The following is a 14,336-nucleotide window of genomic DNA, read 5'->3' as shown; positions in this document are numbered from 1 at the left end:
CTTCTGAAACACAACACTAGTCTGTGGTGAGAATTAAGATTAACATGAAAATACACATTTTTAATCCATTTAGCTGATGATTACTTGATTCTTTTTGAATATTCAGATGAGCTGAAGAATTGCAAGAGAAACGAAGACAACTTTACATTCTAAGAAGTGTGCCAGTGCATGGCTATTTTTAGTCCCTGGCATCAGTCAGGACATACTTGTTGGATATCAGGTGTGTTGAATGTGGCACACGGTCACGGTGATATGCAGCAGGCTCTCAGCTGACCTCTCCCGACCTTGTAGGAATACCCTTGCATCTGTGAGACTCCAGTAAATGCTTTTCAGGTAAGCCTGTGATGCCTGAGTTTGGCTGCTGTGGGTTTGTGAGGTTCATTGTGGGGGACGGCATGGGGCCACAGAAGATTTGCTCTTTTTTAGGGGACCAATAGACAGGTAGGGTTCACAGATATTCTGTGGTAAGCTCAATCATTCAGCCACCTAGTGCTAACCTTGTTGCTAGGACAAAGGAAATAATACATATATTCTCTGAGGAGTTTATCAACATGGCTGTCATTTTTTCTTAGCCACTTGACAAGATCTTGACATGGAGGAAGTATGTCCCTGCACCACTCCCTTTAAATTCTAGCTCAACACAATAGATGCTGTAAAGCTTCAAAATAGGTTACCATTTATGTGATTCTTACTATGTGCTATGTCTTTCTTTCAATTAATTATTAGTTGTCACAAACATCAATGAGGTGGATGAAAAATTAAGGCTTAGAGAGATTAACTAACATGTCCAAACTGGTAAGGGGATAGCTCTGAGATTGACACTCAGGTCTTTCTCACACTGAAGATGGGGCTTCCTTATCCACAGTGCTGTCCTGCCACCTAAAAATAGACTTGTCTATACCAATGCAAGAAGCTGTCACATTTGTCTGACACAGTTGTGTTTTTCTAAATAAGGGCTCAGTATTACTCCTTGTTCAACTACCCGTAATATAATTACAATCAATTTTGATGTTGCTAAATGATTTTGAATTATCTCCTCAAATTATCTTTATTACTTCTCTGAAAAACGGAGGCTTAATATATTGATAAGTTGTCAGAATTGCCCTTTAATTTTTCAGTGATCAGTAATACCACCCAGGATCTTTCTCAGCTTCTGGAGATGACTAGAGCTTTGTAAATGCACACACTTTCTTGCTCTCTCTGTCTCTCTCTCAATCAGTAAGGTCATTGTCTAATTCTCTCAGGATCCTTATGCACACCAGGACCCATTCTTATTTTACGCACACTTACCTTGTATTTCTAGTATTTTTCTCTTGTTTTTCTACTGAGTATTGGTTTTTGTCTTCATTAATTCTTCCCGTCACTGCCAATTTCCTTCATTCTTTGTGTTCAACATCTCTTTTTTTTTTCGTTTATTTATTTTTGGGACAGAGAGAGACAGAGCATAAACGGGGGAGGGGCAGAGAGAGAGGGAGACACAGAATCGGAAACAGGCTCCAGGCTCTGAGCCATCAGCCCAGAGCCCAACGCGGGGCTCGAACTCACGGACCGCGAGATCGCAACCTGGCTGAAGTCGGACGCTTAACCGACTGCGCCACCCAGGCGCCCCTCAACATTTCTTTTAAAGTGTTACTGAATTGACTTATTCTGGATTTGTTGATTTCTCATTCTTAATTTATTTCTTGTTACTTTTCTTTCATTTATAAGGCTTATTGTATTTTCTATAACATGCATTTTGCCCCCTTCTGTGGTTATTTTGTTCCTTCTCTGGGGATTATTTTTGCTTTTTTTTCTACCCCTTGGTCCCCAGGTCTGTTCCAGGCTCTTTGGAGTCTGGGTTGGGGTGTAGTGGAGCAGAACCCAGGCCAGCACGGCCTGGGGGAAACTTCAAGGACTGTCAGGGTCTGGGCTCCATATAATCACTGAGGGTTATTGTTAGATCATTCTCTTCCTACCTGTCTCTGGCCCCCCTGCCAGCACCAACCAAGGCTCCCCCTTCTCCCCCCCCCCCCCGCCCCCCCAGGGCCTGCAAGTTGGCCAGGAAAGGGAAAGCAGTGCCCACAGCATCAGGGACACGTGGCTGGCTTCTTTGGTCCCTGGTCTTTCATCAAGAGAATAATGGGTTCCATTCATTGTTAGGCATACTGGGCTTTGAACCAGATGTCTAATATCTATTATCTCAAACCTTACCCCCACCCTGAAAGGTTAATTACTATCTATGTTTGACAGATGAGGAAACTGATGCTCTGAGAGGTTAAGGATCTTGCCAGAGAGTGAAGTTTATAGATGGATGCACTGGGATTCCAGGCCCTGTCTGTGTGACTCCACAGTCTCCATTGTTTCCACCACAGCATTCTGCCAGAATGAACTTGTTACTTGAGTACTTTCTACACCTTTTGTTATCTGCATTTGGATTAGATCCTTCTTGTTCTAATTAGAGGGTGTTTTAAGTATTCCCTACTGTTGTATCTTAATACTATTGCATCATGCTCCCAAGAGTTGTTTCTCCCTACTTAATTCATTAAGAATCCCAGTACATTGTTTCCTTTGTTTATTGTATTAGAATCTAGTAGCTGGTGAATCCTGTTTCCCAGCTTCCTGCCACAGTGAGAGCAGGTCTAAATGAATTATAATGTGTTGCTCTGACAATCTAATAATAACAAAATCAAGGTTATTGATCATTTTCAACTTAATGAATTAAATTTTCCTGCTTACAGGGCTTTTACATGGACCCTTAACTTTGATTGATGCTGGTTCTTTTACTTTAGACCTGTGTCTTGCCTATACAGAGTACTCTGCTGATGTTCACAAAGAAGCATGATTGGCATTGGCCTGACTGTAGGTTGGGTTAAGATGCTGATACATGGGGGATATGTCTCAGTTTCATAAAGTACTTTTAATTTTTTTAATTAAAATTTTTTTAATGTTTATATTTGAGAGAGAGAGAGAGAGAGAGAGAGAGAGACATAGAGAGAGGGAGACACAGAATCCGAAGTAGGCTCCAGGCTCCAAGCTGTCTGCCCAGAGCCCAATGTGGGGTTTGAACCCACTTGAACTGCAAGATCATGCCCTGAGCTGAGTCACCCAGGCACCCCGAGTACTTTTAATTATTAAAAAAAAATTTTTTTTTTCAACGTTTATTTTTGGGACAGAGAGAGACAGAGCATGAACGGGGGAGGGGCAGAGAGAGAGGGAGACACAGAATCGGAAACAGGCTCCAGGCTCTGAGCCATCATCCCAGAGCCCGACGCGGGGCTCGAACTCACGGACCGCGAGATCGTGACCTGGCTGAAGTCGGACGCTTAACCGACTGCGCCACCCAGGCGCCCCTAATTATTTTTAATCTACAATACAAAGATTAGATGCATGAGGTCACTGTCAGTTCTGTAATTCTGGTTTTGAGTAAGTTTTGGCTTGATGAGTATCAACATTTCCTTTCTTATTTCCTTTCTTTCTTTCTTTCTTTCTTTCTTTCTTTCTTTCTTTCTTTCTTTCTTTCTTTCTTTCTTTCTTTTTAGTGATAACCACTCTTGAACATTTGGGCATATTTCTTTTTAACCTGTGTGTGTGTGTGTGTGAGTGAATTTTATCACTAATGAGATCCTAGCACATACACAATTTTGTATTCTTTCTCAATTAATGTAGATAATAAATTCTCCATCATTAAAAACTCTCCATGAATATAATTTTAATGGCTACATAGTATTTCATAGTATGTATATGCCATAGCTTACTAACCATTCCCCAGTGTTAGGCATTTAAATCATTTCTCATTTTATGTATAATGCTCCCAGGTCCGCTGTAGTGCATCCATTTTTGTCCAGATTTATGATCGTTTCATTTATATTGATTCCTTGAAGTGAAATTAATAATAAAAAATATGACCACTTTAGAGATACTTGGTAAATAACGCTTGCCAGATTACTTACCAGAGTTTGTTTCCACTCCAGCCAGCAGTGGGGGAAGAGTGTAGGACTCATTGCCCCCATGCACTGTACATGGCTAATTTGATAAGCAAACGCTAATGGTGCTATTTTGATTTATATTTCTTTGGTTACCAGTAAAGCTAAACATTTTTTATCTATATATTAATTTTTTTGAGTCATTTAAAAAACTCTCTACTTTTTATCTATTGAAGTTTGGTATATTTCTTACAGCTTACAAGGGATCTTTATATGCCAAGGATACTGACCCTTTTTCCATTTCATTTGTTGAAAATTTTCCTAATTAGTTGTTGGCCTTTATATTTTTATAATTTTTTTTTGATGTTTACCTGTGTTTAACTTACTAAATTTTACTGAGCACTTTAGTTTACTATGTAATTTATGATATACTATAGAATATATAATTTATGATGTAAAATTAAATATGCTAATTTAATTTACTAATTTTGATTTTTCAGTTGTCAGTTGTTATCTTTTGTGTGAGTGTGATTTCTGCCATCAGTTTTAAAAGTCTTTTTCCCTTAGATTTCAAAAAAGAAGAAAGTCTTTTCAAATACAGGAAGATAAGTATATTTAACTATATGGTTTTTTTTTCTAGCTCCTCTAATGGAATTTTACAACTTCAACTCTGTGATTTACTTGGCATTTACCTTGGAGTACATTTTGGGATTAAAAAAATCTAACGTGATTTCCCCCTATAGATAATCAGTTGACCCTGCAATATTTTTGTTAAATAAGCCATTGTATCATCACACTTCATGACTTCATCATGTATTTATGTTTTATCTAACTTTTGGTCTGTTTCTATGCTGTTTTGTTTTATTGATCTGTTTCTGATTTATCCTAGAATGATACTCTTAATTACTGTATCTTTATAATATGGTTTATTACTTGAAAGATTGTATTTTTCCTTCTTCCAGTATTATCTAGAACTTACTTATTTTAACCTTTTCTAAAATATAAATTATAGCATCATTTAGCCCAATTCTTTATTTGACCTCTATTTCCCTTGACCTCTCTCCCCTCCCACCCTGAAGTAAAAACCAATAAAATAATAACTAAAAGGAAACATAAATAGCTCTAGGATTTTTGTTGGAACTGTGTAAAACCAATAAAATGATTTAGGCAGAACTGAACTTTTTTAGTGCCTATCTAGAAAGGCACTTTCCTTTTAAACAAAAGCTTCTTAGTTTTTGTTGGGTCAGAGATGGTCATCAGGTGGCCCTGTGTGAGCACCAAAGATGTTCCAAGGCAGAACTGTGTGACCACAGCCTGCAAATGGCCAAATGTGGCCAAAGGCTGCCAGCGAATGCCCTCAAGCTAGAATGGTTTTTACACTTTTAAAGGGCTGTAAAATGAACCAAAGAAGAATATGCAACAGAAACCTTATGTGGCCTACAAAGCTGAAAATATTTACTATCTGGCTCTTTACAGATAAGGTTGGCTGGGGGCACCATGAAGCAAAACACTAGCAAGCAAGCTGAAGGCGTTTGGAGTTCACTTGTTTGTCATGAGTCATGGCTTTGCTTCCCTTGCTACCTCTTCAGCACATTGTTGGGAAGGTTTTGTTTGTTTAATTTATTTAAGGTGATCTTATCTGAGAATGTCAGTGAACATCTATAGGTTTTGTTTCTTCCTACATTTCAGAATGTTTTTATACATTTTAAAAAGTGCCTTGAGTGAGTGTTATGAAACTTAAAAAAGAAATAGTACTTCTTTTTGAAGGATCATGTGGTCTCAAGGCAACATCTTGTTTTGATGACCCCTCCCCAAAGTAGGGCACGCAGGGCCACTGGATGGGCTCAGGCGGAGTCCCTGGGGTCTGCCCTGTGCTCCAGCCCCACAAGCAGTGCTGTTTAGTAGATGTCTTAACCAGAGCAAGTTAACCTGGTGTGATCTGGTTTATTATCCCATTAACTCCCATCTGTTGTTACTGGAGAAAGCCGGCTCCCCTAGGACTGGACATGGAGTGTGGGTCTGGTGGGTTCAGGTGAGGAGGGAGCCCAGGAGGGACTTGGGTATCCTGAAGGTTTAGGAAGGAGATGTGAAGAGGAGAGATGGTTGGAAGAGACAGACAGGGTCTACAGGTCACTGTTACTGGTAAGGAGAGTAGGTTCCATGTCCCAGGAGACCTGAAAACCCCACGGACTGAGGGACTTAGAGAGATGAGTCAGAAAAATGATACTGAATCTGCCTTTGCCCCAGATGTTTCCATCATTGCTGAAGGAAAGGCAGGAGAGGACTAAGTGAGATTTTGTTTCGGGTTTAGCAGCCTGAGTCTCACCTGTGGGTCCCAAACTCTAATAGGCTTTCATTAGGGCTTCTCTCCTGTGCCTTGGAAAATGTGATTGTCCAGAGTTTGAATTCAACCTTTGGATGTTCTGAAAGGAAAAACAACCAGAGTTTAAGCCTTAAACTCGTAAGTTTACCTTCTGAAATATAAAAGGTGTTTGCTGGCAGTTTCATAATCTTTTTTTGTTTGTTTTTTTCCAAGTGTAGAATTATTCAAGAGTAGTGTAAGGTCCTGCAGAGTTTGGTTAATAGAATTTACAGCAGGCAAGTCAGGCAAATACCAGATTTCATGGAAAAGCTTCTAAAGCAAAGTTGTTGGAATTTAAATTAGATTTGAGTGTGACAGATCCACTACTGAGAAATGCTATAGTGCCTCACGGTTAAATTCTACAGGAATCTGCCTAGAATTAATAGTGTTGTTTTTCTGATGCAGTGGGTACTGATTTTGAGTTTTGAGTCCAAGTTTATACACTTTCCAGATGTAATCATTTTACTCAAGTAAAAGAAAATACGGCTGTATCAGGGACTCAAAACCATTACATTGAGAATGTGTCTGGCAACAGTTTAGTGGTCCAGTCAAGAATATTCTAGCAATTCAATTCTGAGGAGGAGTTATGGGAAAATTTCCTGCTCATGAAAAGTAGAGTTTTGAGAATCAAGGAGGAAACAGTGAAATTAAAAATATTAGGAGGTCTATCTATTTCCAGCTCACACATTTCATAAAGTGAACTGGATACCTGGCAAATTGCTGTAGGGTACACTGTGAGATTTTAATGCTAGTAAACTATTTGTTCACTAGAATATTCTTGATGGAAATCAGAGTTCTTTCACTGTGTGTCTCTATCGTTTCTGGCAAGTGCCTTGGACACTTAGAGCTCTTGTTAGCAGGCAGGATGGTTCAGTGAGTCCCACGTGTGGGCTGACTTGAGGCGTTGGGAGCTACCTACATGGGTGCTATAACAGTTCAGATCCTTCCCAGGGCAGGGCTTCATTCCTTTCCAAGTCATTAGAACATATCCATATATATTCCTGAAGGATTGTGTCTAAACTCCCTCAGAAAGGGGTTCCTAGAAGATTTTTAAAGATGTATTTATTTCTTGGGGCGTTATGAGCTATAGCGTCTGTCTTGTTCATCACTTTATATTCAGCTCCCAGATGGGGCCTCACACATTATAGATACTCAATACATATTTGTTGAGGGAATAAATGGACTATAAATTAGGTGTTTTGAGTTTACAATCCTAGTTCTCATATTTAACCACTCTACAATGTTAATAGTAGGGGCCGATTTTTTATAATTCCTTTATAGTTTTATTTGACCATCACAGCAAGAGTCACAAAGAGGGTATTAGTCAGGATATGCTAGATTATGCTGTGGTCACAATGCCATGGTTTCAGTGGCTTCACACAACAGAGCAAAGTGTACTGTAGTCTGGGCAGCAGGACTTGATGAGGTGACTTGGTGATCCAGGCTGCTCCAGTATCAACACGACTTTGTCATCCTCAACCCCAGGCTGGATAAGAGTGGGGCTGCAGCGTCATGCATGTGCTTTTCATTGTCCAGATCTGGAAGCAACATGCCATACATCTGTCCATGTTTCATTGGTCAGAACTGGTCACATGACACCATCCAACTGCAGGGGGACTGGGAAGTACCCTTGCAGGGAAGGAGAGAAAAACCAGAAGTTGATGTATAATGATAATAGCTATCATAGGCCCATTATACAAATATCTCCATTTTACAGATGATAAAATTGAGGCCCAGAGAAGATAGGTTACTTATCCAAAGTTATGCAACTGGTGTATGGCAGAACAAAGCCTGGTACTTAGGTTTGTTTGTTTTCAAAGCCCATACTCTTTTTTTAAATTAAGTTTTTAAATTTTAATTCCAGTATAGTTAACATGCAGTGTTATATTAGTTTCAGTTGTACAATATAATGATTCAACAATTCTATATATTACTCAGTGCTTTTCTTGGTAAGTGTACTTTTAATCCCCTTCGCCTGTTTCACCCATTCCCCCCCCCCCCCACCTCCCCTCAGTAACCATCAGTTTGTTCTCTATAGTTAAGAGTCTATTTCTTGGCTTGTCTCTCTTTTTTATTTCCTTTGCTAATTTGTTTTATTTTTTAAATTTCACATGTGAGTGGAATCATATGGTATTTGTCTTTCTCAGATTGACTCATTTTGCTTAGCATTATACAGTACTCTCTAGCTTCATCCATGTTGTTGCAAATGGCAAGATTTCATTTTTTTTATGACTGAATTATATTCCATTGTGTATACATCACATCTTCTTTACCCATTCATCTATTGATGGATACTTGGGCTGCTTCCATAATTTGGCTATTGTAAATATGTGGCAGCAAACATAGGGGTGCATGTACCCTTCTGAATTAGTGAATTAGTATTGTTTAAAATACAATTCTTTAAAAAATGCTATTTTTAAAAAAAAGTTTACTTATTTATTTTGAGAGAGAGAGAACATGCACGCAAGTGGGGGAGAGACCATCAGTGCAGAGCTCAACATGGGGCTCAAACTCATGAACTGTGAGATCATGACCTGAGCTAGAAATAAGAGTTGGACGCTTAACCAACTGAGCCATATAGGCACCACAGTTTTTTTGTATTTGGGGGGTAAATACTCAGTAGTGTGATTATTGGATTGTAGGGTATTTCTATTTTTATCTTTTTGAGGAACCTCCATACTGTTTTCCACAATGGCTATGCCAGTTTGCATTCCCACCAACAATGCACAAGGATTCCTTTTTCCTCCACATTCAGTGCCAAACAATATTCTTGTTGTTTCTTGTGTTTTTGATTTTAGCCATTCTGACAGGTGTGAGGTGGTATCTCATTATAGTTTTGATTTGCATTTCCCTAATGATGAGCGATATTGAGCATCTTTCAAAGCCATACTCTTTTTTTTTTTTTAATTTTTTTTTTCAACGTTTATTTTTATTTTTGGGACAGAGAGAGACAGAGCATGAACGGAGGAGGGGCAGAGAGAGAGGGAGACACAGAATCGGAAACAGGCTCCAGGCTCTGAGCCATCAGCCCAGAGCCTGACGCGGGGCTCGAACACACGGACCGCGAGATCGTGACCTGGCTGAAGTCGGACGCTTAACCGACTGCGCCACCCAGGCGCCCCTCAAAGCCATACTCTTAACCACCATGCAATATTACCTTTCTTGAGGAAATTAATTTTCTTCTAAAGAAAACTTGATCTTAGTGAAGGGGAGAATAAAGAAGTATTGGATTTGGGGTTTGGGTACTTGGTTTATAGGACTGATCCCATCACTGACTTTCTTTTACATATAGCTAAGCTACTTCTCTTGGCTGATATCCTCACATGGGAATAATAATTACTATAATGGTAATATAAAGTAATGCATATAATAGCACCTGAAGAGCCATAACGTATTGTATAAAGATATGATGATATTACTACTGACACCTGCTTTGTGCATTAGTCTTGTGCAGATTTATCACATGTAACAAGCCTCAAGATTCTTACAAGAAAACCAGTAGACCCTTCAAATAATCTTGGTACATTTAGGTGTACCAAGCTTTACTTGGTAAAGCTTTACTTTACTTTTGTAAGCTTTAGCTTACAAAAGAATATGCTATCTGTTACAATATAAAGCTTAACTTCATTGGGGTAATCGTTTCAGACATTTCATTACATTCATTACTGAAATGATGTTAACTTTCAACTAAATTTATTAGCTCTCACTTTCTAATCCTCCTTCCCCTATATTTTTATTATATAACTTTTTGAAAACTGTTCTTTTATTTTTTTATTGTTATTATTTTTAAAATGTTATTTATTTTTGAGAGAGACAGAGACAAGAATGCGAGTGGGTTAGGGACAGAAAGAGAGGTAGACACAGAATCCGAAGCACGCTCCAGGCTCCGAGCTGTCAGCACAGAGCCTGACGTGGGGCTCGAACTCACGAGCTGTGAGATCATGACCTGAGCTGAAGTTGGACACTCAACTGACTGAGCCACCCAGGTGCCCCAAAAACTGTTCTTTTAAAAGTGTGTATCCCATGGAGCCTGGGTGGCTCAGTTGGTTGAGCACCCGACTTCAGCTCAGGTCAGGACCTCTGGGTTCTTGAGTTTGAGCCCCATCTCAGGCTTGCTGCTATCAGTGCAGACCCCACTTCGGATCCTCTGTCCCTCTCTGTCTCTACCCCTCCTCAGCTCGCACTCTTTCTAAAAAATGAAAACAACAACAAAAATTTTTTAAAAAGTGGGTATCCCAAAGAGCATTTCCAGATGGATATGTCATTGTAAATTCAGGAAGGTTTTTAATATATTTTGCCATCTGTTTATAGTGACATGGAGTGGCTCAAGTCAAAACAGGTGCATGTTGTTGTGACCTTAGTAAGAAAAGCAACCCTCTTCCTTTGTAGCTGTGGGAGGAGGGGGAAATGTTTTTGTCAAATGTGTTAAATCACTGGCCCTAGCTTCCTGTCCCCCAAAACTTGGTGTGATGTTGTGGTTCTCAATATTCATCTTCTATTTTGAGTATCTCCCAAGCTTGATGTTGTAATGCATCTCTTCTCCCCAGTCCCACCTGGCAGATCTCAATCATGCCGGAATGTGTGGTCCACTGAGGGCGCCCAGAGCCTCACATTGCTTTAGATGTGATATAATAGATTTTTATGGTCCTTTGGCTTCTTCCTGGCAGTGGTTAATAATGCAATGCATAATTAGACTAGAAAAGAAAAAGTTTTCTGTGAAAATTTGGGAGCAGAATTCTCATTAATTAAAAAAAATACCCAGCATATTTTTCTCAGACCCCATCTCATAGACATGTTTATTCCTCATTGTTTAAATATAACCCTCCTTAACCAAGGGCAAGCATGCTATGCCTTTCTCCTCCTCTCCCGTTTGGACATAAAGCCTGTTATTGTTGATTGTTCTGCAGTTGGGTCCCTTGAAAATGAGATTTCATTTAAGTAGAACATTTTCATTACAGGGTATCAGGCCTCTTTAATTTTGTACTTTTAGAGTGGCTAGGACAACATTTACATTTACTCCTGATTTTCTCTTTTCAGAGTCCTGGACAGACAGGGAGGATTCATTAGAGAATAGATCATGATGACACATCTCTTTATTGGTGAGCCATAAAAGTTTGGAGAAAGAGCACAGAAAGTAGGCATTTACAGTGTTAAAAGCCTTCGGCAAATTATATATGCTGTGGTTTTAACTGACCTTGGAAGTTATGTAAGTCTTTGTATGTACTTTTGTATCTGAATGTGGTCTATAAAAATGATGGTAATCTGTTGAATTTATAAAATAGCTTCCCAGAGGCCTGGTTCAGCTCTTTCATACTGGTGAGCAGTGAATTGACACTGTGTCTCAGTTTGGGGAAGGAACCACTTTGGTTGTACCTCCTTTCTATTCTGGTTCCTTTCAGTTCCCTTACACAAATACTTCTTACAAAGCTCTCCTAAAACTACTTAAATTCCAGGTGGGTCAGTCTGTTGTGCCTTTAGATTCCATTCACTTGTAACGCATTTCAAGTACCCTTTCCCCCTTTATTGTTTTTTTCTATTGCTCCCTTTTCAATTCTTCCAGTTTCTTTAACTTTACTTTGAGATAAATTTTTAATGCTTCTGAAAACCAAAATTAATTAGAATAATGAGCCAAGCGAGATTAAAAATCTTACAGGGCAGAAAGAAGGGTGGGCCCACGGTTAGGTTGACCCAGAGCCGAGTAGGCATTGATGGGCTATGGCTACCACCCTGGGCAGCCTCACAACCATTTCTTCCCTTCAGGTTGTCCTTGTCTCTCATTCCCAGCTCTGCCTTCTGTAGCAGTAGACACAGGTGAGACGGGGGCTGTCAAGGCGGGCCTCTCTCAGGAGCTGACATCCCAGCCGAGACCTGAAGGGTGCTTTGCTGAGAGGCAGGAAGGGCATTTCAGGTACGGAGAGTGTTTCAGGATATGCTAGGAGTTGGGAAGCTAGAGATAAATCCCACTTAGTGCCTGACAGTTTAGGCTGGTTGTCAAGCCACTAAGCTTGATCTGCTGCCACTTCCTGTCTCCCTGAAACTGACACTTCCTGTAACCCATTTTTTGGCTTCAGTTAAACCGGTATCTCTTTCAACCTGCAGTTTCACTCCAGATAACCTTGAAGGGAGCTATTTACCTGATTCCTCCAGCCAACGTCAGCCTAATGTCTGTAAGAGGTACAAATTCTGATATATATGTTAAAAAACATCAACAAAATACTGATCAGTGGGGCGCCTGGGTGGCTCAGTTGGTTGAGCATCTGACTCTTGATGTCGGCTCAGGTCATGATCTCATGGTTCGTGAGTTCGAGCCCCATGTCAGGCTCTGAGCTGACAGCATGGAGCCTGCTTGGGATTCTCTCTCTTCCTCTCTCTCTCTTTGGCCCTCCCCTGCTCACTTGTACTCACTCTCTCTCTCAAAATAAATAAATAAACATTAAACACACACACACACACACACACACACACACACACACAAAACTGGTCAAGTTAATTTAGCGTAGACTCTCATAGAGTGGTGATAGGTAGCTGAATATGCCACCCCTGAGTGTGCCTTTTTGGCATATTGATTATTTTGAATTTAAGTTACTTGAGAAACAACCATTGTAAGAAGGACAGTGTAACCCTTCTTTGTCCCCCTGAAGGCAGGAAGTAAATCTCTCCTGTGAAAGCTACCTCCCTATACCAGGAGAGCATCCTTATCACTAGAGACAGGGAATTCAGGGCTGAGAGGGCTATCTAAACAAACCTTATTACTTCTTCACTAATTTACCACCCAACCTCAAACCCCTTTGTCAGGTCAAGTTTACTGCTTCCTTGTCAAAAAGGCATAAAAGCTGCCTGCTTTGGTCACTTCTTTGAATGTCATATCTTTAGGTTCTTATACATATGAAATTAATTTTTTTATGTCAGCTTAATTATTCAACCAGCCAAACAACCTAGAAGGGAAGAAGGGAAAAGTCCTCCCCCTTCAATGGGTATAATTCTTAAGCTATAATTTTCTGCCTCAGATGTAAATGATACTAAGAAGTCAGTCCTACAGCAGCAGTGACAAACTGGTTCCTAGTTATTTGCCCTCCCTCTTACTTATTACCTTTTAAAAACTTTGGCCTCAGTTTTACAATTAGATCAGCCCTGAAGGGAAGCTGCTTACTACATATGCTGCATTAGACTTAATTTGCATGGAATAATATTAACAGTATCTGTAGGCTTAGTTTCCTATATATACATGTGACCACATAACCATTGTGCTAACATTAAGTTTTAAATGCTTTCATTTTAAATATCAGCCTTTGGGGGGAATAATCAAGACCCAACAGAAGGGAAAATTAGGCTTGTGACATTATCATGTCAAAAAAAGAGAACATTATCATAAAGTGGAAAGGAAAACAGTAAAATAAAAATCTTACCAACTGCAGAGGGTAAATAAAAAAGAATGATGGCCGTTATTACTAAATACGAAAATCAACAACTCTAACGTGAGAAAATTAAGGTTTTTCATGGAAAAGGAGGGGTTTGCATATCAACTAGAAAAGAGAGCCTTTAAGGCAGAACAGTTTCCTTAGGACATTGTAATGAGAATAGAGGACACAAGTAAGTCATTGCTTTATGTCATAAATGATACATTTGAAACCGTTGTCTCAAGGCTCTGATTAGCCTATGAAAGCATCCATATTCAAATGGTAGGAAATGATGCATTACATAATCAAGGTAAAAAACTTCATAAAACCTCTGAGAGGACTGTCAAGCTATTCATTTTGAGTAGACAATTCTAGAAGGATGTTACAAAGATCTCCATAAAGTTGGGGAAAGCACTATTGGCTGTGTGTAGGTGGCCCCAGGGGATCTCAACTACTGTGGAGGCTGATTTTGGCCAGATGGTGTTGTTCAGATATATAAAAAAGAATAAGCCAATCGTGTCTTTCTGGGACCTGTCGATACTTTTCAGAGGCAGAAACAAGTAGAAAATTTAAAAGCCCTTTTTAAAAAAATTTTTTTTAACATTTACTCATTTTTGAGAGACAGAGAAAGAGCGTGAGTGGGGGAGAGGCAGAGAGGGAGGGAGACCCAGAATC

The 14,336-nt window shown here is 39.6% G+C and overlaps 1 protein-coding gene across 10 annotated transcripts in view; it reads left to right on the top strand.

The window, feature by feature from the left end:
• Positions 1-14,336, top strand: part of CSGALNACT1 (chondroitin sulfate N-acetylgalactosaminyltransferase 1) — a 346,168-nt gene that overhangs the window by 113,941 nt on the left and 217,891 nt on the right. For 5 of the 10 annotated variants that reach the window (XM_086703537.1, XM_086703533.1, XM_086703545.1 and 2 more), the window contains exon 3: positions 107-333. The exons of 4 other annotated variants lie outside the window; for them this stretch is intronic. The gene's annotated coding sequence lies outside the window, so the exon portion shown is untranslated. Of the gene's footprint in view, positions 1-106; positions 334-11,338; positions 11,364-14,336 lie in introns of those variants that run through there. One more of the 10 variants, XM_086703539.1, reaches the window with a different exon arrangement.

This window comes from Puma concolor, chromosome B1, assembly GCF_028749965.1.
Source record: "Puma concolor isolate L17-30 chromosome B1, mPumCon1.1.hap2, whole genome shotgun sequence".
Taxonomy (NCBI): domain Eukaryota; kingdom Metazoa; phylum Chordata; class Mammalia; order Carnivora; family Felidae; genus Puma; species Puma concolor.
The sequence above is the reverse complement of the archived record's forward strand: the minus strand, read 5'-3'. Positions and strand labels throughout refer to the sequence as shown.